Here is a 27738-nt window from a genome sequence, read left to right on the forward strand (position 1 = left end):
TATATTAGAATCTTCATCTTCTTTGATTTTCTTTAAAGAAAATTAAGTATATTTAATTTCTTATTTTGAGAAGTGTGGCCTTCCACCTAAAAGAAAATATAATTATTTTTAAGTCTTAGTGAGATAGAAAGTTGCATAGCACCTTTCTAAATAAAAATCTGTCACTTATTTATAGCAAAATACTTTGGAAATATTGAGATTAACTTTGATAATTAAGCATATCTAACCCAGAGATCCAGAAAATTAGAAAAGAGTTGATCACAGGTAGAGTTTAGTGACATTTGGTAGTCTGGCAGTCAGCTCAGTTTTAGTATTACCATCTGAATTCAGGATTTTTCATTTATTACTTGAAATAACCTTTTGCTGTAACTCAACAATAATAATTTAAATGATAAACAGGATAGGAATATTTTAATGAAGTGCTTCACTATTTTAGGTGGAAATCGTTCCCTAAAATTTCATATAACACTGATTTAAAAGTCTGCTTTAGTGAAGAGGGCTATAGTCTAGTAGATGTCAACACAGAAGAGATGGGCCAGGCAGACTCCAGTCATCTGCTTTTCAACTTCAGGTACATTCTGCAACTCTACATGCCTCATTTTCCTTGACTATAAAAAAAAAAGATAACAATATTTCCTAACTTATAAAGTTAATTATAAGAATTAAATGGATTAATGTAATGTAATTAGTATAATTAATGGATTATGAAAGCACTTAACCCAGTGCCTGAAACATAGTAAGTTTTCAATAAATGTTATTACCTTTCATTCCTCAGTTTAAAGAATGTGGAAATTAAAGATCATGTTCATATCTGTTCAATAGGAAGGAATAAATAATCATTGAAAAGTTATTCTGTATTTAAAATCTATTCCTCTCTCTTCTATATTCAAGATTCATTAGTTCCTTAACACAGATAAGGAACCTGATAACTATAGCAGCTTGGGAATCTGCCAGGTATCACAGAGTCCAACTTCCCACAGAGTGGGAATTTAAACCCAGGTCTTTCATACTGCAAAAGCCCTACCTTTTCACCATCGCCCACTGCCTTCTAAATTATGTTTGAAAGATGATGCCTTTTAAATTTTATATGGAGATGAAAATCGCATTAGACTGGAAATATTTAAGTGCCATATTTTCTTGGATATGAATTTTAAAGTCATAAATATGGTTCTTTATGTCTGTTCCATGGCAGAGAGTTTTATGCCAAGGGTCAATTAAGATAGAACAAAGATCCAAGGTAGAAATTTAGTGGCTTTTCAAATGTGTCATTATTATTTCTTCCCCTTTTTGCCCAGAAGAAAACATTAGGAGCAGAAATATGGAGTGGGGAGAGGTAGAAGGATAAAGAACCTGCAGCTCACTCTCTGCTGGTGTTGGAGAACAACAGCCTTCACCGGTGGTGGCTGGACACAGAACAATGCCAGACTTGTGGAAAGAGGGATGGATGCTAGAATCCTCCTTAGGGAACTTCATAATGAAAATAGTTTATAAAACTGCTCCCTCCTCTGGACGCTTAGTAAAGCATTAGAGTCAACTGATTGTTGTCCTCCTCTGCTTAGTGGAAATCCTCAGCTTATCTGATCCCTCTATGTCCTTGGGAATCTCCCGGCTATCTTCTCTGTAATCTGGATTCGGGCATGGGCAGATAGTTGTTGCTGTCCTCACATTTATCTCCCAGGACTGAATGTTTTACACAAATTAGTGGAATAAATAAATAATGAGTGAAATAATTCACATATTTTATGAATGGACACATACACTCAAACACAGATCTTCACTGTCATCATAAAATAAGGCATATATGTATGTGTGTATTTGTAAAGATTATATCAGTACGTCATTTGGAACTCTTTTTCTAAACGTTACCAACTGGAATGGTATTCTGAAAAATTCTTTGTACTTTATTTTTGGTTTCGGGTATAATGAAATATATCCCAAATGTGAAAACAAAATTAAAAATTAAATGTGTGGGTTGTTTTTTTTTTCCAGTTCTTGAATCAACTTCAAACGTCTGGATGGATAATTACCAAATTTGCATGATAGGTTTCTAGAATAGGACGTGTAGGGTGCTCATGATTCTATTTCAGGTTATCCTAGTAGGCACCTCAGAGAAATAAATAGTAAAGCAGACTCATAAATACAGAGAACAAACGTGGTTGTCAGAGAGGAGGAGGGTGAGAACATGGGCAAAATGGATGAAGGGGAGTATGAGGTAAAGGTTTTCAGTTATGGAATGAATAAGTCATGGGGATGAAAGGTACGGCATAGGGAATATAGTTGATGGTACTGTAATAGCGTTGTATGGTGACAGATGGTAGCTACACTTGTAGTGAGCACAGCATAACGTATAGAGTTGTTGAATCACTATGTTGTACACCTGAAATTAATGTAACTCTGTGTGTCAACTATATTAAAAAACTAAGAGAAAAAGAAAAATATGCTACCAAGGAATGCCTTCTGACCTAGAGCGACATCCATATAAATCATGACAGTATGAACAGAAAACTAACAGTGGTTTCAACTACAAACTCCAAATTGGAAACCTTGATGGCGATCCTCTAAATTCGGTTGCTGATTTGTAACTTAGCTGCTTCTCACATGGGTAGTTCTATATACTGTGTCCCAGAGGTTGTGGCAACAGAGACTTATTTAATGATGTTTAATAAAATACTCAAGATAAACCAGGGATTCCAGCCAAGTGAGTAATAAAATTAAATTTTAAATAAAATAGATCATGGTATTTATCTTCCATCCAATATAAGATATCACTTTTGTCTGATACTTTCCTTAAATCATTAATTAAATCCCTCCTCATTTTTCCTAGGATTGATGTCTGATTTGCCCATTGAATAGAGGATACTATGGAAAAATATTGATCAGGAAGGAGAGAGAAGAGCTCTGAATACAGATATAGTTTGTGATTCTGTGATTATAAACAAAATAAGGTTCTATCCAACTCCCTTCCTGGCCTGGAACTTTACAGTTTTGCATTAATGAAACAAGAGTTATTGACTCCTCCAGAATCCTAGAGAATTTATGAAGAAAAATGCAAATTTTAATGTAGATTTTCTTAAAGTGTCAGCATGTACTTGACAAGAAAACTGAAAATTCCTGCTTAAACATCTCTCTTCCAAGAAGCTTCCTGCTAATTGTACCTGCTTAAAATTACTCAGGACATCTCTCTTCCTTCGGCACTGCTGTCTCAAATACAGACTATTCTGATGTGCTCTCTCTCCTCTGCACCTTCGGTAATCACACAGTCCTTATGCTTAGCTCCTTGGGAAGACTCTTCTCCTCTCAGGATAATCTGAGAGAACTGCTCATCTCATTATAATCAGTCTTCTGCTGTCAAACCCCTCGTCCCCACCCACCTACCTTGGAGATTCTACTTTCACAGCTCTAAGCAACATTTCCTCTGACACCTCTTGAGCTGGGTTATGAAGAAAAAGCCCTTGGAATATATAGCCTCTTTCTTTCTTTCTTTCTTTCTTTCTTTCTTTCTTTCTTTCTTTCTTTCTTTCTTTCTTTCTTTTTCTTTCTTTCTTTCTTTCTTCTTTCTTTCTTTCTTTCTTCTTTCTTTCTTTCTTTCTTTCTTTCTTTCTTTCTTTCTTTCTTTCCTCTTTCTTTCTTTCCTTTTTCTTTCTTTCTTTCTTTCTTTCTTTCTTTCTTTCTTTCTTTTTCTTTCTCTTTCTTTCTTTCTTTTTCTTTTTTCTTAAGAGTACAGGGACAACATATATTTTTGTGCATCATTCATTACATTTATTTACTCAACAAATGTTTATTGAGTGCCAAATATGCGCCTGACATGGTTTAAGGCTTTGGAAATGCATAAGTGAAAATAACAAAAGTCTCTGCCTTTGTGGAGCTTCTATTCTATTGCAGAAAAGGAGGGGAAGACTGGTAATAAAATAAAAGGTAAATTTACAGTGTGTAATAGGTGATAGGTAGGTGCTTTGGCAGGGGGAATGTAAGGTAGAATTAGGCAGGGACGGAGATTTCCAGTTTTAATTTGAGTAGTTAGGGCAGTCTTTACTGAGAAAGTGTCATTTTAGTAACCATATGAAGGTGATGAAGGAGATATCTGGGGGGATTGTATGACAGAAGTAACAACAGGTGTGAAGTCCTTAGGCGGGACTGTGTTTCAGAGACAAGGAGGGTAGTGTGACTGGTGCAGGGCATTGAGAAGAAGGGGTAATGAATGTAATCAGAGAAGAAGCATGGCTGTGGTGAAGTCTAGGGTGGGGAGTACACATTATTTCAGAACTTCTAGTCTGAAATAGACTTTGGCTTTTACTGTGAGAGAACTGGAAAGCCACTGGTTTGTTCTTAGAAAGACTCACAGGATCTGATTTATGTTTCAACTAAGTCACTCTGGCTGCTGGTTTGAGAAGAGACTCTGGAAGCAAGTAGCAAGAATGCAAGTTGGGAGCCCAGTTGATTTTCTTGCAATAATTAACATAAGAGGGGCATCTGGGTGGCTCAATCGGTTAAGTGTCTGCCTTCAGCCCAGCCCATGATCCCAGGGTCCTGGGATCAAGCCCCATTGTTGGGCTCTCTGCTCAGCGGGGAGCCTGCTTCATACTCTCCTTCTGCCTGCTGCTCCCCCTCATTGTTATCTCTCTTTCTGTCTCTCTCTTTCTAATAAATAAATAAGATCTTTAAAAAAATAATTCATGTAAGAGATGGAGATGATGGTGATGGGATCATAGTGGTAACAATAGAGGAAGTGAAGAGACATCTAATTCTGCATGCATTTTGCTGGTAGAGCCAACAGTAATTGCTGGCATGTTTGAGTTGAAATATGAAGGGAAGAGAGGAGTCAAGGATGGCTCCATGGCTCTGGATCTAAGTAGCAGTGAAGGATGCAGTTGCCATGACCTAAGATGGAAATCACTGCAGGTAGAGTGAATTTTTAGGAGAAGCTCAGAAGTTCAGTTTTGGAACTGTTAATATATGCAGTCCTCTCTTCACGTGGTAATGTGGGACCTTAAACTGATCATGTTAGCTGAAAGCAGGCAAAACAATTTTAAAACCAATGGGGAAATTACAATTGTGTCACCACCTTTAAAAGTTTTTATCAAAATATTTAAAAACTCTCTTACTCTTAATAACATATAGGGAAATGAAAAAGTACAAAAATAATGTTCAGTACACTAAAATTTAAAACATTAAGAATACTGAAAATTAGGGATCCCTGGGTGGCGCAGCAGTTTGGCACCTGCCTTTGGCCCAGGGCGCGATCCTGGAGATCCAGGATCGAATCCCACGTCAGGCTCCTGGTGCATGGAGCCTGCTTCTCCCTCTGCCTGTGTCTCTGCCTCTCTCTCTCTCACTGTGTGCCTATCATGAATAAATAAAAATTAAAAAAAAAAAAAGAATACTGAAAATTAGAATGTTTATTTCCTATAGGAAAGAAGCTTATCAAAAACAAGTTGAACAGTGCTTACTTTCTTAGCATATAGCTTGCAATATGGAACAAGTATCTCTATCATGACTTGACAGATTATCCTATTCCTTTCCAAATTATGATCTTTTGAGCTTCCAATATTGTAAAATTTCTGGAAACTTTTTTAATATGCATTTCCTCACTGGCATCATTTTCTCTGGGACATCTTCATCTCCTCTGTTACAACCACTTTCCACACTTATGTCAGTATGTTTGCTTTCACTAAGCTCCTCTGGCTGCATATGTATAGTGTCTCAAAGTGGGAGAATGTTAACATTCACAAAATCAGCTCTGTTTTCTGTAACTTCATGTTGGTTGTATTCTAATTTCATTTCTAGTTTTATGAGCTATCACTTTTTGTATCTTTTTTTAAAAAATATTCATCTATTTATTTGAGAGAGGGAGGGAGTTTGTGAGCAAGTGCACATTGGGAGGAGCAGAGGGAGATGGAGAGAGAGAATCTCAAGCAGATTCCTAGCTGAACACAGAGGCTGACTTGGGGTTCAACCTCACGACCCTGAGATCATGACCTGAGCTGAAATCAAGAGTCAGAGGCTTAACCAACTGGGCCACGTAGGCACCCTTCATTTTTTGTTTCTTTGCTACACTTTCTTCATCGTTAGTCAATATCCTCTGTCAATTATCCCTTTTTGTAAAATATAACATGGGTTTGTTTTGGGGAGGTAATGCAACCACATGCTTTGCTGTCTGTGCAAATACATGGCACCCAGTCACAATTGAATTTGAAAGAAGGGCCATGATTGGTCACTGATTATAAAATGTATCTACCATTTATGTAGCTATTTGTGGACTAAAGAGATAGCAGTAAAGGCTATATTTTATGCAATTACTTAGAGTTAATATTTTATGGTAACTGGAATTTGAACATGTTTTCAGAAGACTGATATAATTTAACTAAACTGTGGGGACTGGATGCACCTGGGTGGCTCAGTTGGGTAAGCACCTGCCTTCAGCTCAGGTTATGATCCCGGAGTCCCCAGATCAAGCCCCACATTAGGCTCTCTTCTCAGTGGGAAGTCTGCTTCTCCCTCTGCCCCTCAGCCTACTCATGCTCTCTCTCTCTCCCTCTCTTACTCTCTCTCTCAAATAAATAAATAAAATCTTCAAAAAAATAAAAATAAAAAAAACTGTAGAGACTGAAATTTGTGAATACTGAGACCATGTAAAGCAAAGACTGTTTTATTTAAGATGTCCTTTAGACAGTCTCATGTAGATATTGAGATAAACAAGTCTGAAGTTTGGGGAGATAATCTTGGAAGAGAACTAAAATTTAGAGTACTTGAAAACAAGAAGCAGACAAAAGTTCTGGATCAACCTTATAATTTTCTCTCATATGTAGAGTGCATTCCAAATGCATAAACTTGATGTTTTACTCCCAACATTAGATGTCAGGAGGTCTTCATGTAACATGTAGTTTATATATTCTAGAGTACTTAATGATCTCAGGCCAAGCTGTTAATGGTATACCTAGATTTGTACTTTCTAAATTGATAAGACCAAAGAACACTGTATGTATACTTAAGGTGATACAGATATGAAATAAGTATTAACTTGTATTGAGTCATTTTATTCTTTGGTATAACACTTTATTTGAAGAAATTCCACTTAGTTTATTTATGCAGTGAAAGAAAATTAATGAACTTACTGAAATACTCTAAAAAGTTTTGTCCAAATATGTCAGAGAATAAAACCTTCAAATCTCTATTAGTTCCAAGAAACATCAACTCCAAACTGAGCCTGAGCTACCTGGTTATGTGTAATAGTTTTCATAAGAACAATTTAATATAAGACTTGGGAAAAAGTAAAACCAGATAAAACAAACTACTTGGTCTTAATGTCTGGTGGGCATGACTACTTAAACTTCCCATTTATATCCTCTGATTCAAAAATTAGAACTAAATCTCCTTTAGGCATGCTGATATTAAACTCTGATGGTTTCTTAATGAAATAAACATTGAAATGTAGCCTTGTTCTCACACTAAGAAATTTTCTTTGTTTTTATCTTAATAACATAATATTAAGAATCAGAATGTAAGACCTTGAATTAGAAGAACATGCTCTGTGTAAGACCTTGAATTAGAAGAAAATAATATTCTGAGTTTTTAGACAATGAATTTTGTTATTCTTTCTATCTACTCACCCCACTTACAGGGCACCACTGTCAAACATGCTAACCTCAGCATTCCCCTGCTTCTAGTTTTACCATCTCTCTTTCCTCATCATGGTGCTTCTTTCCCCTGGCTTCCTGAAAATCTGTGTAAGCTTCCCCCTATTTGACAGTCCTTCCGGTGAAACTACATCTTCTCTTTTTCTCCTCCATCAGATTTGCCATTCTCTAGATCTTCCCTTCTTCGTTTTCTCATTTCAGAATGTACCTGGTTGGTCCCTACACTTGAAAATTGATGTAATAAATTGTTAATAGCTAACAATATATTAATACCTCCATGTGGATTTACATTTTAATCAGAAACCACTATACATGCAATCCCATCAAAAGGATTTTGCTCTATGGTGGTATTTCTGCCACCATGGCTAACTACTTAGGAAGATATTACTGATTAATAACCTGAATCACTCTGCAGCCGGTTTCCTTAGCAACCACTGCAGTAGGTTCTTTCTTAAAGTTTCTACCCCCGGTCTAAACTCTGATAGAGATCTTGAGCAAAATTTGTTTTTATAAGGACATTGGTGGGATTTCCCCCCCCACCCTGAATTTAAAATCATAAATATCAGAGCTTGAAGGCAACTTCAAGGTCACCTAGTCCAACACTTTAATCTTACAGTTACAGAATTTGTGACCCAGATAGGTTAGGTGACTTAGGCAGAGTCCCAAAACTTCCTGACAGAATTGGTTCTTAAACTCTTAGTCTCTCTGCCATGCCTTGTGAAATGTACAAAGAATATAAAACACGTGGTTTAAGTGACAGAGCTTAAAGCAAAGCCTGCATAAAAGTCAATGGAACACTGAATGCTGTAATCCCTCAACAAGTGGTTGCTGAGCAGTTACCTGTGGACTTGGCTTCAGTGGTGACTTGTGTTGCATTGTCATTGAGATGGAGAATTGCCATCACTCAGCATTGCTTGAGGCTACACAGTGAGGAAGACATTTCAATCAGAGTTTGATTTTTTTTTTAATAATTTTAAGAGTTGTTTTTTTTTAAAGATTTTATTTATTTATTCATGAGAGACATACAGAGAGAGAAAGGAAAAGACACAGGCAGAGGGAGAAGCAGGCTCCATGCAAGGAGCCCAATGTGGGACTCGATTCCAGGTCTCCAGGATCACACCCTGGGCTGCAGGCGGCACTAAACCGCTGCGCCACCGGGGCTGCCCAGAGTTTGAATTTTTGATAATCAATAGCCTGAGCATTCTCTATAACCAAAATTATAGTAGATGAGTAAACCAAGACTTGTTCAAGTTCCTGAAAAGTGAGAAAGACACTGAAGGCAAGTCGGTATTTGGACCAACAGCCCCTGACTTCTCTCCACACAAAGAATGGCAGTAAACACCTTTCGGGTCATAGAAGTGAGCCAGATGGGAGACCAGAACTATTTGTTTTTCCTTATGTGCAAAATTACTTGGGTATTTATAGTGTATGAATACAATAATGAATTGTTTAGGTTACAACTTGTTAACTCAGAGCACACCACACAACTAATGAGGCCAAGGTCACAAGTTTATTCCTTTGAGGACAAATTTAATTTCATTCTGTTCATGCCCTCTGACATGCTACAGCTCTTAGGGAGCTAGAGGAGCTTTATTGTACTGGAAAAATAACTTGACACTCTGTCGCTCCATCAGAAAACACACACACACACAAGTTCATTTATGTATTGGCAAAGAGGTCATTGTTTTCCTGAATAATTCACTTAATTTGTACTCAGACTCATGTGACTAGGATGGTTTAATTTCACTTCATTTTAGATAATCAGTGTAGTTGTATGATGTAAACTGCATGTAAGAATTAGAGAAAAAAAATCAAATTTTATTTTTGGTGATTTTTTAAAAGATTTTATTTATTTATTTTAGAGAGAAAGCTCATGAATGGGGGGGCGGGGTGAGAGAGGGAGAAGGAGAGAGAATCTCAAACAGGCTGCATGCTGAGTGCATAGAGCCTGATGTAGAGCTCAGTCTCAGGACCCTGAAATCATAACCTGAGCTAAAACCAAGAGTCAGACACTTCATTGACTGAGCCACCCAGGTGCCCCAAAAGCAACATAGTTCATTCGTTCTCTTTTTCTTTCTTTCTTTCTTTCTTTCTTTCTTTCTTTCTTTCTTTCTTTCTTTCTTTCTTTCTCTTTCTTTCTTTCTTTCTCTTTCTTTCTTTCTTTCTTTCTTTCTTTCTCTTTCTTTCGTTTTTGTTTTTTTTTTTTTTCAATTTTTATTTATTTATGATAGTCACAGAGAGAGAGTGAGAGAGAGAGGCAGAGACACAGGCAGAGGGAGAAGCAGGCTCCATGCACCGGGAGCCCGAAATGGGATTCGATCCCGGGTCTCCAGGATCGCGCCCTGGGCCAAAGGCAGGCACCAAACCGCTGCGCCACCCAGGGATCCCTCTTTCTTTCTTTCTTTCTTTCTTTCTTTCTTTCTTTCTTTCTTTCTTTCTTTCTTTCTTTCGATTTTATATATTTATTTATTTTAGAGAGAGTGTATGTGAATACCGGGAGGGGACAGAGGGAGAGGGACAAAGCAGACTCTGCACCGAGCATGGAGCCTGACTTGGGGCTCACAGGCCCAGGACCCTGAGATTACGAAGTGAGTCCAATGTTCAACCAACTGAACCACTCAGGAGCCCCCCCAAATTTTAATTTTTAAGATTAAACATTTACATAGACATTTATAAATATATTGTTTCCAACTCCAGGATCTCCTTAACACATGTGTTTGACTCATTGAAAATATAGTCAAGATTGACATTGAAAATGGATTTAGGAGGTGCCTTTTAGTTCTCTTTTTAAATCAATTGCTGAAAGAGGAGGAAAAGATAGAGGATTAGAATCAAAATGAGAAGAGGGTGAAATTAGAAAGAAGAGGTGAAAACCCCAAATACATTCTTTTGCATTTTCTTCTGTTAACCTCATAGTTTTACCTTAAGTGTACCTATAGTTCGTTTTAAAATGCATTAATCTAATATCTCTTTGTGTTAGTGTTAGGTGGAAGGCCAGGGAGATTTAATGAATCAGTTCCTCGCCAACATCTGGAAAACACTCTTGCTAAATTTTTAGATAGCTGTTCATGCACTTTTATTCTTCCATGAATATTTAATGATAAGTTTATCAAATTTCACAAAACAATCTCAGTGAAAATTTTACAAATTAATTTTATGAAAATAGGCATCTTTATAAAATCAAATTATACCACCCAAGAGCATGATGTGTCTCTGCATTTATTCAGATCATCTCCTACGTCCTTCATTATAATTTTAAAAGTTTTCTCATTCTCTGTTCAGGTAATTCTTGTGGTTTGCTTTATACAAATATTTAGGCTTTAATATTTTAACATGAAAATATATTTTCTGGCACTCTTAAATTGCTTTCCAAACTCCTGCACACTGTTGGTATAATGATTAAGCCAAACAAACTTGGACATTCTTTGAATAATTATTTAAGGCCTTGCTATATAGATGGAGCCCAAAAATAGAGTACAACCCCTGAGACATAAATTCAGTACAAAATCCTGAAGCTGAGAGGGCCAATTTACATTGCACTTGAGAGTTGCTATGTATCCCTCTTTTGGGGGACACATTATTGCCAAATGAAGAGAAAATATAGTTCTTGATAGAATTAGCATAATGGAAGCCTGCATGATCTGTGAGATTGATGTGAAGATGGCTAATTATAGGTTTAGGTTGAGGAAAACATATCCATCTAAATATATTAGAAAACATACAAATAGAGATAACCAAAGTGTAAATTCAGTCAGATGATTGAAAGGCAGGTGTTTGACATAAGACCTATATTGATACTTTAATACTCTTTTAGAAGTAAACTGACAAAAAAATTGCCTGTTAATTTTAGTTGGGAGCAAAAAATAAGGATACTAAAAAAAAATAGTGCTACTAAATCTCTGAGGCAGTAAATCTGAAATTAGAAGTCCACATATTTCAATGTCTTATAAAGTGGTATCATAGGATAAATAAAATAAGTGATTATTGAATTTCTTGAAATAAAGTAAAACAATGAATCAAAAACAACAAAGATATACTTTATAAGGCAAATCAAGTAATTATGGAGTTGTTAACCTTCAAATCTCCAGACTTTTAAGATACTTTATCTACAATTTTCTTTCTTGCCCCTGTTCTCCTCTATTAGATTTTCTAATTAACTCTCATTCCTTTATCAGATGTCTGCTCAGATTTAACTCCAACCAGGTATCCTTATTAAAAACTATTGCTTAATGGCCAACCTTCAATATTTGCTTACTGAACAAATGAATGAATGAGTAAATAGATGAATGCCAAGAAGGGGAAAGCCCAGAAACTGACTCAATTTTTCTTTCCTTCCCCTTCCTACTACCTCTCTCTTAACAATCTTCAAATCAAATTATCTCGTACTGTGATTAGTCTCATCCAGGTTGTGTCAAGACTATTTTACAGAAATAATTAACTACATTAATACCATTTTTGAACTTTATTGTGAAGCATGGAACAATTATGGATGTAATATACCATTCATTTCCTAAAGGTATGTCAGAACTCAGAAGAAAGTAGTAGATATATCAAGATAAATGAAAAAAAAAAAAAGAATAGGAAGCAGAAAGCAAGCATGGTAAACTGGGAATATATTCAGTTGTTTACTTGCCAATCTCAGTGAAAAGGAGATTTGGTTTTAGCATGAATTAAAAAATAGGAGACCAGTTTGGAGCTAATTCAAGTTGGGTAAGTGGGAGGGGTGGCACAGATAAAGCCTGGATCCTCAAATGGTCACAATCTCAATAAAAACAAAAACTAGAAATAAACAGTTTTAAAATCTATTTGTGGGAGTGGAAGGAATGGAAGGATGTTGGTCAAAGGGGACAAAGTTTCAGTTGTGCAGGATAAATAAGTTCTAGAAATCTAACGTACAGCATGGTGACTATAGTTGATAATACTATATTGCATAGTTGCTGTGTGCTATGAGAGTAGATCCTAAGTGTTCTCACCATATACCTATAAATGGTTAACTATGTGAGGTGAGGGATATGTTAATTGACTTGACTGTAGTAATCTTTTCACTTGTATATGCATATCAAAATATCGCATTATATATTGGGGCACCTGGGTGGCCCAGGCAGTTATGCATCCGACTCTTGATTTTGGCTCAGGTCATGATCTCAGAGTCCTGGGATCGAGCCCAACTTTGGGTTCCATGTTCAGTGGAGAATTTGCTTGAGATTCTCTCTCCTTCTGCCCCTCCCCCACGGGTGTTCTCTCTTTCTCTCAAATAAATAAATATATCTTTAAAAATTATATCACATTGTATATAAATATGTATTTAATACATTTTAATATATTTAATACATAAATATGTATTTTAATATATTTTTAATATACAATAAAATGTATTTAAATATATACAATTTTATTTGTCTATTATACATCAATAAAGTTAGGAAAAAAGGCAGGAAATGAGATTTAATTAATTAAAGTCTTCCTTTTCATCCTCAAGTTTCTAGGCTTCTATGATTTCTTAGCAAGATGTGAATATACAGTTTGCTACTTATGTCTTAGTTTTTTAAAAATGAGATTACTGATTCTAATAAAAGACAAATGATTTTTTAAAATTTGATGTTCAGTCAAGGAAACTTTTCTCTTTTGTGATGAAGTCTTGGAGTAAAAAATTAATAAAAAATGTTTACCTTGACAATTCTTAGCTATGTTAATTTAGATTTAGGTCTTATAGTTTTGATAACAATACAGCACCCAAACTACCAAAAAGAAGCAAAATGAAACAAAAACACAAACCTTAAAATATTTGCTATGGAAGAAATTTCCAAAAGCTGATAAAGAATATTTATAAAAATGCAATAGCAAACATTACACTTTAGGGTTAAACATTAGAACAGAAAGCTCTAAAGAAATATAAGAATCATTACTTTTATCTGATACTGTACTTGTGGTTCTAGGCAGCGTAGTGTAACAAGAAGAATAGTTTTAAAGAGAGAAACGTAGAAAGGGCATGCCATATTGAAAAACTGTAACATCACCTATGTAGAAAATTTAAATCTCTACAAATTAATAGAGCTGATAAGAGTATCAGCAATCTCTGTGAATATATGGTTGATATAAAAACTAAGATCATTCTTGTATATCTGTAGCAAAGTATTAGAAAATGTAACCAGAACCAGAATGTAAATAATACTAGCAATAACATATAGAATATACTTTTTTTTCTAAGATTTATTTATTCAGAGAGAGAGAGGCAGAAACACAGGCAGAGGGAGAAGCAGGCTCCATGGAGGAAGCCCCATGTGGGACTGATCCTGGGTCTCCAGGATCACACCCTGGGCTGCAGGCAACGCCAAACCACTGCACCACCAGGGCTGCCCTATATAGAATATACTTAAGGATAATTATAACAAAAGATATTTAAGATCTTTGAGTAAAAGATAAATATATTCATTGTTTGGGAAAAAATTACAATCAAAAGACATCAAAAAAGTTTTAACTAAAGGAGATATATCTACTGTTCTTGATAAGTAAATTCAATGTTGTAAAGAAACTAGTATTATCCAAATTAATCTATAAATTCAGTTTAATTACAATAAAATTCTGATTGTGAGAGGAGGGGCGAGATGGCGGAAGAGTAGGGTCCCCAAGTCACCTGTCCCCACCAAATTACCTAGATAACCTTCAAATCATCCTGAAAATCTACGAATTCAGCCTGAGATTTAAAGAGGGAACAGCTGGAATGCTACAGTGAGAAGAGTTCGCGCTTCTATCAGGTAGGAAGACGGGGAAAAAGAAAGAAAGAAACAAAGGCCTCCAAGGGGGAGGGGCCCCGCGAGGAGCCGGGCTGAGGCCGGGGTGAGTGTCCCCAGGACAGGAGAGCCCCGACCAGGAGGAGCAGGAGCTGCACCAACCTTCCCGGGCGGAAAGGGGCTCGCGGGGAGTTGGAGCAGGACCCAGGAGGGCGGGGATGGCCTCGGGCTCCGGGGACACTAACAGACACCTGCGCCCCAGGAAAGTGCGCCGAGCTCCCTAAGGGCTGCAGCGCACGGCGGGACCCGGAGCAGCTGGGGGGCTCGGGGGCGGCTCCGCGGAGGGGGCTGCGGGGCGGGAGCAGTTCGGGGGGCTCGGGGGCGGCTCCGCGGAGGGGGCTGCGGGGGGGGAGCAGCTGGGGCGGGCTCGGGGGCGGCTCCGCGGAGGGGGCTGCGCCGCGGGAGCAGCTCGGGGGGGCTCGGGGGCAGCTCCGCGGAGGGGGCTGCGGGGCGGGAGCAGCTCCGGGGGCTCGGGGGCGGCTCCGCGGAGGGGGCTGCGGGGGGGGAGCAGCTCGGGGGGCTCGGGGGCGGCTCCGCGGAGGGGGCTGCGGGGAGGGAGCAGCTCGGGGGGGCTCGGGGGCGGCTCCGCGGAGGGGCCTGCGGGGCGGGAGCAGCTCCGGGGGCTCGGGGGCGGCTCCGCGGAGGGGGCTGCGGGGGGGGAGCAGCTCGGGGGGCTCGGGGGCGGCTCCGCGGAGGGGCCTGCGGGGCGGGAGCAGCTCGGGGGGCTCGGGGGCGGCTCCGCGGAGGGGGCTGCGGGGAGGGAGCAGCTCCGGGGGCTCGGGGGCGGCTCCGCGGAGGGGGCTGCGGGGGAGCGCGAATCCAACAGCGCAGACCCGGGAGAACAGGGTGCCGGGACACAGCCCAGGATCCGGCTCCCCCTGGGACAGGCAGTGCCGGGAAGGCCCAGGACCCCAAGGATGCTCCTGCCCCGAGCTGAACAGATCAGCGGCCCCGCCCGGAGCCTCCAGGCCCTGCAGACGGAGAGCTCTGGAGCTACTGCAGGGACTGACTCCAGGGCTCCAGAGCTGGCCCCGCCACTGCGGTTGTTGCTCCAGGGGCCTCACAGGGTAAACAACCCCCACTGAGCCCTGCACCAGGCAGGGGCAGAGCAGCTCCCCCAAGGTCTAACACCTGAAAATCAGCACAACAGGTCCCTCCCCCAGAAGACCAGCTAGACGGACAGGGGAAAAACAAATTATTGACCAAGCAGCACTGGAAAGTTCCAGGGGAAGTCAACGGACTTACAGTATACAGAATCAGAAGATACATCCCCATGTTTTTGTTTTTGTTTTTGTTTTTGCTTTTTGATTTCTGTTTGCTTCCCCTACCCCTTTTTTCCCTTTCTTTCATTTTCTTTCTCTTTGTCTTCTCTCTTTTTTCTGTTTTTCTTCCTTTTTTCTTTTTTCTTGTTCTCTTTTCTTTCCTTCTTTCTTTTCTCTCTTTTTCTCCTTTTCCCGATACAACTTGTTTTTGGCCACTCTGCACTGAACAAAATGACTAGAAGGAAAACCTCACCTCAAAAGAAAAAACCAGAAACAGTCCTCGCTCCCACACAGTTACAAAATTTGGATTACAATTCAATGTCAGAAAGCCAATTCAGAAGCACTATTATACAGCTGCTGGTGGCTCTAGAAAAAAGCATAAAGGACTCAAGAAACTTCATGACTGCAGAATTTAGATCTAATCAGGCAGAAATTAAAAATCAATTGAATGAGATGCAATCCAAGCTAGAAGTCCTAACGACGAGGGTTAACCAGGTGGAAGAACGAGTGAGTGACATAGAAGACAAGTTGATGGCAAAGAGGGAAACTGAGGAAAAAAGAGACAATTAAAAGACCATGAAGATAGATTAAGGGAAATAAACGACAGCCTGAGGAAGAAAAACCTACATTTAATTGGGATTCCCGAGGGCGCCAAAAGGGACAGAGGTCCGAAATATGTAATTGAACAAATCATAGCTGAAAACTTTCCTAATCTGGGAAGGGAAACAGGCATTCAGATCCAGGAAACAGAGAGATCCCCCCCTAAAATCAATAAAAACCGTTCAACACCTCGACATTTAATAGTGAAGCTTGCAAATTTCAAATATAAAGAGAAGATCCTGAAAGCAGCAAGAGACAAGAAATCCCTGACTTTTATGGGGAGGAGTATTAGGGTAATAGCAGACCTCTCCACAGAGACCTGGCAGGCCAGAAAGGGCTGGCAGGATATATTCAGGGTCCTAAATGAGAAGAACATGCAACCAAGAATACTTTATCCAGCAAGGCTCTCATTCAAAATGGAAGGAGAGATAAAGAGCTTCCAAGACAGGCAGCAACTAAAAGAATATGTGACCTCAAAACCAGCTCTGCAAGAAATTTTAAGGGGGACTCTCAAAATTCCCCTTTAAGAAGAGGTCCAATGGAACAATGAACAAAAACGGGGACTGAATAGATATCATGATGACACTAAACTCATATCTTCCAATAGTAACTCTGAACGTGAATGGGCTTAATGACGCCATCAAAAGGCGCAGGGTGTCAGACTGGATAAAAAAGCAGGACCCATCTATTTGCTGTCTACAAGAGACTCATTTTAGACAGAAGGACACCTACAGCCTGAAAATAAAAGGTTGGAGAACCATTTACCATTCGAATAGTCCTCAAAAGAAAGCAGGGGTAGCCATCCTTATATCAGATAAACTAAAATTTACCCCGAAGACTGTAGTGAGAGATGAAGAGGGACACTATATCATACTTAAAGGATCTATCCAACAAGAGGACTTAGCAATCCTCAATATATATGCCCCAAATGTGGGTGCTGCCAAATATATCAATTAACCAAAATTAAGACATACTTAGATAATAATATACTTATACGTGGTGACCTCAATCTAGCTCTTTCTACCCTCGATAGGTCTTCTAAGCACAACATCTCCAAAGAAACGAGAGCTTTTTTTTTTTTTTTTTTTTTTTTTTTTTTAAATTTTTATTTATTTACTTATGATAGTCACAGAGAGAGAGAGAGAGAGGCAGAGACACAGGCAGAGGGAGAAGCAGGCTCCATGCATCGGGAGCCTGATGTGGGATTCGATCCCGTGTCTCCAGGATCACGCCCTGGGCCAAAGGCAGGCGCCAAACCGCTGCGCCACCCAGGGATCCCGAAACGAGAGCTTTAAATGATACACTGGACCAGATGGATTTCACAGATATCTACAGAACTTTACATCCAAACTCAACTGAATACACATTCTTCTCAAGTGCACATGGAACTTTGTCCAGAATAGACCACATACTGGGTCACAAATCGGGTCTGAACCGTACCAAAAGATTGGGATCGTCCCCTGCATATTCTCAGACCATAATGCCTTGAAATTAGAACTAAATCACAACAAGAGGTTGGAAGGACCTCAAACACGTGGAGCTTAAGGACCATCCTGCTAAAAGATGAAAGGGTCAACCAGGAAATTAAGGAAGAATTAAAAAGATTCATGGAAACTAATGAGAATGAAGATACAACCGTTCAAAATCTTTGGGATGCAGCAAAAGCAGTCCTAAGCGGGAAATACATCGCAATACAAGCATCCATTCAAAAACTGGAAAGAAAAAAAAAAAAAAAAAAAAAGCTGGAAAGAACTCAATTCAGAAGCTAACCTTACACCTAAAGGAGCTAGAGAAAAAACAGCAGAGAGATCCTACACCCAGCAGAAGAAGAGAGTTAATAAAGATTCGAGCAGAACTCAACGAAATCGAGACCAGAAGAACTGTGGAACAGATCAACAGAATCAGGAGGTGGTTCTTTGAAAGAATTAATAAGATAGATAAACCATTAGCCAGCCTTATTAAAAAGAAGAGAGAGAAGACTCAAATTAATAAAATCATGAATGAGAAAGGAGAGATCACTACCAACACCAAGGAAATACAACGATTTTAAAAACATATTATGAACAGCTATACGCCAATAAAATAGGCAATCTAGAAGAAATGGACGCATTCCTGGAAAGCCACAAACTACCGAAACTGGAACAGGAAGAAATAGAAAACCTGAACAGGCCAATAACCAGGGAGGAAATTGAAGCAGTCATCAAAAACCTCCCAAGACACAAGAGTCCAGGGCCAGATGGCTTCCCAGGGGAATTCTATCAAACGTTTAAAGAAGAAATCATACCTATTCTACTAAAGCTGTTTGGGAAGATAGAAAGAGATGGAGTACTTCCAAATTCGTTCTAGGAGGCCAGCATCACCTTAATTCCAAAACCAGACAAAGACCCACCAAAAAGGAGAATTACAGACCAATATCCCTGATGAACATGGATGCAAAAATTCTCAACAAGATACTGGCCAATAAGATCCAACAGCACTTTAAGAAAATTATTCACCATGACCAAGTAGGATTTATCCCCGGGACACAAGGCTGGTTCAACACTCATAAAACAATCAATGTGATTCATCATATAAGCAAGAGAAAAACCAAGAACCATATGATCCTCTCATTAGATGCAGAGAAAGCATTTGACAAAATACAGCATCCATTCCTGATCAAAATTCTTCAGAGTGTAGGGATAGAGGGAACTTTCCTCAACATCTTAAAAGCCATCTACGAAAAGCCCACAGCCAATATCATTCTCAATGGGGAAGCACTGGGAGCCTTTCCCCTAAGATCAGGAACAAGACAGGGATGTCCACTCTCACCACTGCTGTTCAACATAGTACTGGAAGTCCTAGCCTCAGCAATCAGACAACAAAAAGACATTAAAGGCATTCAAATTGGCAAAGAAGAAATCAAACTCTCCCTCTTCGCCGATGACATGATACTCTACATAGAAAACCCAAAAGCCTCCACCCCAAGATTGCTAGAACTCATACAGCAATTTGGCAGTGTGGCAGGATACAAAATCAATGCCCAGAAATCAGTGGCATTTCTATACACTAACAATGAGGCTGAAAAAAGAGAAATTAGGGAGTCAATCCCATTTACAATTGCATCCAAAAGCATAAGATACCTAGGAATAAACCTAACCAAAGAGGTAAAGGATCTATACCCTAAAAACTATAGAACACTTCTGAAAGAAATTGAGGAAGACACAAAGAGATGGAAAAATATTCCATGCTCATGGATTGGCAGAATTAATATTATGAAAATGTCAATGTTACCCAGGGCAATATACACGTTTAATGCAATCCCTATCAAAATACCATGGACTTTCTTCAGAGAGTTAGAACAAATTATTTTAAGATTTGTGTGGAATCAGAAAAGACCCCGAATAGCCAGGGGAATTTTAAAAAAGAAAACCATATCTGGGGGCATCACAATGCCAGATTTCAGGTTGTACTACAAAGCTGTGGTCATCAAGACAGTGTGGTACTGGCACAAAAACAGACACATAGATCAGTGGAACAGAATAGAGAACCCAGAAGTGGACCCTCAACTTTATGGTCAACTAATATTCGATAAAGGAGGAAAGACTATCCATTGGAAGAAAGACAGTCTCTTCAATAAATGGTGCTGGGAAAATTGGACATCCACATGCAGAAGAATGAAACTAGACCACTTTCTTGCACCATACACAAAGATAAACTCAAAATGGATGAAAGATCTAAATGTGAGACAAGATTCCATCAAAATCCTAGAGGAGAACACAGGCAACACCCTTTTTGAACTTGGCCACAGTAACTTCTTGCAAGATACATCCACGAAGGCAAAAGAAACAAAAGCAAAAATGGACTATTGGGACTTCATCAAGATAAGAAGCTTTTGCACAGCAAAGGATACAGTCAACAAAACTAAAAGACAACCTACAGATTGGAGGAAGATATTTGCAAATGACGTATCAGATAAAGGGCTAGTTTCCAAAATCTATAAAGAACTTCTTAAACTCAACAGCAAAGAAACAAACAATCCAATCACGAAATTGGCAAAAGACATGAACAGAAATCTCACAGAGGAAGACATAGACATGGCCAACAAGCACATGAGAAAATGCTCTGCATCACTTGCCATCAGGGAAATACAAATCAAAACCACAATAAGATACCACCTCACACCAGTGAGAATGAGGAAAATTAGCAAGGCAGGAAACAACAAATGTTGGAGAGGATGCGGAGAAAGGGGAACCCTCTTACACTGTTGGTGGGAATGTGAACTGGTGCAGCCACTCTGGAAAACTGTCTGGAGGTTCCTCAAAGAGTTAAAAATAGACCTGCCCTATGACCCAGCAATAGCACTGCTGGGGATTTACCCCAAAGCTACAGATGCAGTGAAACTCCGGGACACCTGCACCCTGATGTTTCTAGCAGCAATGGCCACGATAGCCAAACTGTGGAAGGAGCCTCGGTGTCCATTGAAAGATGAATGGTTAAAGAAGATGTGGTTTATGTATACAATGGAATATTCCTCAGCCATTAGAAATGACAAATACCCACCATTTGCTTCAATGTGGATAGAACTGGAGGATATTATGCTGAGTGAAGTAAGTCAATCGGAGAAGGACAAACATTATATGTTCTCATTCATTTGGGGAATATAAATAATAGTGGAAGGGAATAGAAGGGAAGGGAGAAGAAATGGGTAGAAAATATCAGAAAGGGAGACAGAACATGACGACTCCTAACTCTGTGGGAAACGAACTAGGGGTGGTGGAAGAGGAGGAGGGCGGGGGGTGGGGCTGAATGGGTGATGGGCACTGAGGTGGGCACTTGATGGGATGAGCACTGGGTGTTATTCTGTATGTTGGCAAATTGAACACCAATAAAAAATAAATTTATTATAAAAAATAAAATTCTGATTGTTTGGTAGAATTTTTTTAAGATAGATTTATTTATTTATTTATTTATTTATTTATTTATTTATGAGAGACACAGAGAAAAAGAGGCACAAAGACAGGCAGAGGGAGAAGCAGGCTCCATACAAGGAGCTTGATGCGGGACTCAATCCCGGGACTCCAAGATCATGCCCTGAGCCAAAGGCAGGTGCTAAACCACTGAGCCACCCAGAGATCCCCTGTTTTGTGGAATTTAACAGTGATTCTAATTTTACATGGGTGCCGTGAATGACCAAGAGCCACCATGGTAATTCTGATAAAGTGGAACAAAGTAGGAATACTTCAATCCAGATATCAAAACCTACCACATGATTGTTGTGAGAGCAGTGTGACATTGATGGAAACAGAGATATATAGTTCAATGTATAAATAAAAAGATCTCAAGAAGAAAACCACAGTAAACTTGGTATCTGATAAAGATACTGCCTTAATGAGGAAAGAACAAATTATTAAATAAATGCTTCTAGATAGTTGGATATTTATGTGTAAACTTTTAAAATTAAATATGTTTCATAAAATATGTAAAAATCAGTTCCAAGTAGACTAAAGCATAATTTGACCTTTTTAAGGAATAGTGAATAGTGAATATTTTAGGACTCACAAATAATATCATAAATTATATACTCAGGGAAAAAATCTCATACAAGTTTACATAGCTAGTTGTATGAGAATTTTTTTTAAAAAATTATTTTTTTTATTTATGATAGAGAGAGAGGCAGAGACACAGGCAGAGGAGAGGGAGAAGCGGGCTCCACGCCGGGAGCCTGATGTGGGACTCGATCTTGGGACTCCAAGATTGCACCCTGGGCCAAAGGCAGGCACGAAACTGCTGAGCCACCCAGGGATCCGCGTTGTATGAGAATTTTTATGTTTTTGTAATGATCAAGAAGAGGGGAAAAAAGGAAATAGCACAAGTATCCATCAATAGAAAACTGGACAAATAAACTTGTGATCTGTGTAGATAATGAAATAATTTAAGGCAATGAAAATGAACAAACATGAGCTACATGTATCATTTTGGATCATACCATAATGTATGATCAAAAAGAAAAACAAGTCTCAGGAAGTACAACATAGTAAAGTATAATTTCTATAAAGAATGAAAAACATAAACTATATAATATATTTGGAAAGTGGATAAATACACATGCATGTATTCATGAAGAAGATAAACAGTAATATCAGGATAAAGTGGTCATTATTGCTGTTCACCAGTGTTTCTGGTTACTATGCCTTCTAAGTAGATGGTAGCTCTCTACACTTTCTCATGCCTTCTGGGTTAATGGGACCAGATAAATTACTGTATCCAATGATATGTAGTTGGAAGTAATGTCATTTCTATTCAGGTAAAGCATTTAGTTGTTCCTGTGAGATTTTCCAGAAATCTCACTTTTCTTACTAGCATGGAAGTTATAAAACTTCAAAATGGTGGCTACTCTGGTATTCTGGGTCTATGAGTGTCTACCTATATGGACTTTTACCATAAGTAAGAAATAAACTGTTGCTATTTTTGCATGACTATCATTTAGGGCATAGTTTATTATCTAGTCTATCCTGATTGATATACAAGTATAGTTAGCTCTGATGTGATTGTGGAGAGATAGTAAGATTTGCTGTAATTTTAATGTTTTATCCTTTTAGTGGAATTACAAATATAATTTTCCCTTTTCTCGCAATTTCATTTGGTGTGATTGGAAACTTTATGGCAAAATATATATATGAAATATACAGTAGACAGCCTTTAAAAAAAGTTGATAGGAGGTAGGTTGTGTAGTAAAGTGGAGAATGTTCATGTGTTTGGAATTAGTATTTCTGACTTATCCTATCTTTTCCTTCTTCTCATTTTTCTTCCTCTTTAATTTAGTCCCTTCACTTGCCTCCCCACACCACCTCTTTGACTCAAGAAAATCCAGAGTAAGCATTGTTTTACATAAGGCAGTATGGTCTGTCCACAGCTCTTTGTTCAGGAATATGCATGAGTCAACTATTAGGTTGGAATCCATACAATTTGAAAAAAATGAAAACTCATTACAAGGTAGATGGGTTGATGATGATGATGATGATGGTGATACTGATGATGATGATGTTGATTTACAATAGTACCCAACTAAAAGAAATTATATATGATAAAAAATTTTTAGTATACCTCAGGGGGACCTTAAAAGGAGATAAAGGCCTATTTTTGAATAACATTACATACCTATTTCCCTTATCATGGGTAGAAAAAAACCCAGTTTAAGATTGCTTCAAGAAATAACAAAGGAAGAGAAAATTTGTTAATAATACCACTGCATTTCAGGAGATGAATATATTTAAAAGCCAAACGAGCTTTTAAGTCATGAAACATTCCTTCACCCTGTGGAACACAGCTGAAGCAATGTTAATTATTTGCTCTCTACTCAGAATACTTCAATTTATTTCTATGGTATTACATTATTGTGGTATCTGAACGGAATAAATAATAGAATATTAGTTCCCTGTAGTAAATTAAGAAAGAAATCAGTATAATAACCCTCTTCAAGGAGAAGAGATAAGAGCAGTTATACAATCCATTCATGAATCATATTTATTAGCTTCTCAGCAGGGATTTCTATTTAAAAATCAATACTTTTTTCCCCAATATGCACAATTACCTAGAAATTAGGTATATTGTGCATGGAAGACTTTGTCATAGGAAGTTTACTTTGGGATCTGACTAACCTACATTCTGCTTCTATCATTTGCTATAAAATCTTAGGCAATTATCTTTTTATACTCACATAAGGAAGACGATATTTCATTCACATGTTTTAGGAATTAAATAAGTCACAGAAGTGCCTATAATAGAAGATAGCACATAGTAAATGTTAAATAAATGGCATTAACATCATCATCATCACCATCATCATCACTGACTTTGTGACTTAGATGTTATTGTCAATAGCTTACATTCAAGGAAACTGAGGCTCTGATAAGTTAATTGACTGGTCAAATTTCATACGGATGTAGAATAAAACACTAGAATTCCTAAAATCGTCAACATCCTTGTAGAACCAGATTATTAGTTTGTAATTTGAATGTCTCTAAAACCATCAGTATAACTTTTGAGTAAGATGTGCAAATTCAAATGCATGCAAGTGAGTGCGGTAAGTACTGTCGTTTTTGAGGGGAAAAAAATACAGCTATGTTGTCCCAAACCTTGATTGGAAAAACCTATAATTTTTATTTATCAATTGAAATCAAGGTTAAAATATTAAATCTCAAGTCCCTTAAGTCTTATGATTAGATTCCTTACCTATGAATAACTGGGTACCAAAAAGAAAAGAGAATACTTTCAATCCAATGATAGATGTGTACCCCAAATTAAACCTTGTACAAGCATCTGAATGCACCAGTGCACCTTTTGTTGTGTATCATGGTTCATTTTTTTCCCCATCCACTAAATATATATTATGTATCTATTAAGAGCAAGGATGTGTATAAAGCCCTGGGCAGGGATCCCTGGGTGGCGCAGCGGTTTGGCGCCTGCCTTTGGCCCAGGACGCGATCCTGGAGACCCAGGATAGAATCCCACATCGGGCTCCCAGTGCATGGAGCCTGCTTTTCCCTCTGCCTGTGTCTCTGCCTCTCTCTCTCTGTGACTATGATAAATAAATAAAAAATTAAAAAAAAAAAAAAAAGCCCTGGGCATACAACAACTCTATCCCTACCTTGGAGGGACTCACTTTCCAAAGTGGGAGAGCAATGTTGAACCCCAAATCACAACAGACTTAGTAACCCTGTGATAGAAGTAAGCAGAGTGTTCAGTTTCCTTCTCAAAGTAAAAGTCTAAAGAATTGCTATGGAGGAATTTGAACAAAAAGAATGTTGTGCATGAAGATATGGAGATGAGAGAAATAGTGTTTTCAGAGAAAGGCAAAAAGTCAAATGATTGAGGATGGACTAAACATCAGGTGAATGGTGAAAGCTGGCATAAAATATGTTCCTAAATTTATCCCACATCATGTAGGCTTCATATTTAAGGCCAAGGAGTAAAAAAAAAAACAAAAAAAAACAAAAATCAAAGATGAGAGTGACATGTTAGATTTACAGTTTGAAAAATTATTATGACTACAGCCTACAGGATGGTAAGCTGAATACACCTTTCCAGTGATGCATGCAATAGTTTATTCATTTATTCATTGTTTGTTCATTCATATGTGTATTCTTTAAACATATGTTTTGCTCACTTACTGCATGTTGAACAGTGTAGCACATGATGGAAGTTCAGTGTAGAACAAAAAAGCAGTCATTCTCTTCCCCTTCCCTTGGTGTCCCTCTTTCCCTCTGTCTCAAAAGTTTATTGAGGTGTGTCAGAGTGTCAAAGACTGATAGTAAACAAATATTGGCTCAGTTACACATCCAACTCTTGGTGTCAGCTCAGATCATGATCTCAGGAGCGTGAGATCGAGCCCCACATAGGGCTCCATACTCAGTGTGGAGTCAGCTTGAGATTCTCTGTCTTCTTCTCCCTCTTCCCCTCCCTCCACTTTCTCTCTCTCTCCCTCTCTCTAATACAAACAAATAAAAAACATTTAAAGAAAAAAAGATTGATTAATAAACAAAATAATCTAGTAGATGAATATAGTAAATCACATAAGAAATGATGAGGGTTTGAAAGAAATATCTAGTGGTAGAATTCTAAAGGCAAGAATAGAAGGGAGAAGTATTTAGAAAGTAGAATTTATGGAACATGGAGACAGATTGAAAGTAAAAAGCAGAAGAAAGAAAAGCTTAAAAGAACTGTAAGGATTCATTTCTGACATTTTGATTAAACCAAAGCTACTGGCCTACTGTGTTCCTTTACTGGATAGGCTAAATCAAGTTGTGTGCTACAAAGTAAGGCACACATTCAGTTTCAGGTATTTATCTACAGGTAGTTTTTCACTCATTTTTCAGGATTAGAATAATTAACTTATGGTATCTATTAATGCTCACACAGGTACATTTAGAGAGGAAATATGTGTGTTTGAGTTTTTTGTACCAACTCCCATTAGCTTATACTCACGTAAGATATAATGGTCCCAAGACACAGCATTCAAGTCTGAGACCACTGCTACCCTGGGCCAATGTGATAATCAGATTATTGTGTCACGATCGAATCTGTTGGTGGGGGGGGGGCGGTAAGTGGGAATTCCAGAACATTTAAGAATATCAAGTAGGTGAAGAAAGGGAGTAAACTTAGTGCAAACTCAGAGTATGATCTGTGTACACAGCCATGCCTACAGTAATGGGTTTATATGGAAGAGATTTTTTTCTAAATGGACACAGCCTGGAAGCCAGGAATCTTCAAATCATCCCACATACTAGTAAATATTTAAGATATGAATGACAAACTCTTAAATGTGGTGGCTTTATGCAAAGTACACACCCATTCTTAGCTGGTAGCCCTAGAACCAGGCATACCTTCTGACTTTCTAATTTCCTTTATAACTTGAATTGTAATTATTTTTTCTTAAGACAACCTTTCCTGGGATGCAGATGGCTCAGTGGTTGAACATCTGCCTCTGGCTCAATGTATGGTCCCAGGGTCCTGGGATCAAGTCCCACATCAAGTCCCAAGAAGAGGAAGCCTGTTTCTCCCTCTGCCTATGCCTCTGCCTTTCTGTCTCTCATGAATAAATAAATAAAATCTTTAGAAAAACAAGAAAGAAGAAGAAAGAAAGAAAGAAAGAAAGAAAGAAAGAAAGAAAGAAAGAAAGAAAGAAAGAAATAGAAAATCTTTCCTACTCAGCCAAAACCAAAATCTTTGACAAAGTCAAATTTTGGACAAATCCTCCATCCTTTTAATAACTCTGTGGCTTTCAGATTAGCCACTTTCTCCAAGGCAAAAATTCAGAGATATCTTATTTTTCATATTTCCTTTCCCTTCCTATTCTCTTCTCACATCTCTCCCGTACTACCTGAGGTGAAGTTCACCCAGTTGACCCTTCTGATATCTATGTAGAGAAAGAAGAGAAAGAGAGGAGGAATGGAAAGTTATTTGAGTTCTTGTTGGAGTTAATAATTCCATTTTGAATGGTATACGTTGCTGTAGAACCTATTGTCTCTTTATCATAGTTTTCTCCTCTTACTTCACTTCCCCCTTTTTCCTCCATCCACTTCTGTCTTCCCCAAAGCCTTATGTAGCAGACTGCCATTAGGGAAGCAAGAAGGATCCCACTACATTGGTACCCCACAAATTGTGAAATTCATTCTATTAACCTTCCTCTCTAAGGAAGATCAAGTAGCCATCTACCTCTCAATTCTTTGTCATGTTGACATTTGGGAGGACAGGTTGCTATGGCAGTGGCAGGATAGCATGCTCCAAGTTTGGCCACCATTTCTGAATGGTTTGGAAAGGTCCTTAAATAGAAAAAAAAATGATGGCAGAAATGCCTAAGAATAAGATAAGACAGTAGACAGTTTTTGAAATTGAGAAATATAATACTCTTTCTGGAAAAATGAATTGACATTATAGCCTAGATGAGGAACACATAGATGAAGAGATCATATA

The 27738-nt window shown here is 38.4% G+C and overlaps 1 long non-coding RNA gene across 1 annotated transcript; it reads right to left on the reverse strand.

Annotated features, from left to right (window-relative positions):
* Window positions 1-759: 759 nt before the first annotated feature.
* LOC140609555 (uncharacterized) lies at window positions 760-26316 on the reverse strand. The gene is made up of 4 exons (XR_012011361.1): window positions 26251-26316; window positions 23984-24041; window positions 8475-8554; window positions 760-811 (listed from the first exon to the last, which is right to left on the reverse strand). It is a non-coding gene; the product is annotated as an uncharacterized lncRNA (long non-coding RNA).
* Between the last annotated feature and the right edge of the window lie 1422 nt (window positions 26317-27738).

Source organism: Canis lupus, chromosome 18, assembly GCF_048164855.1.
Source record: "Canis lupus baileyi chromosome 18, mCanLup2.hap1, whole genome shotgun sequence".
Taxonomy (NCBI): domain Eukaryota; kingdom Metazoa; phylum Chordata; class Mammalia; order Carnivora; family Canidae; genus Canis; species Canis lupus.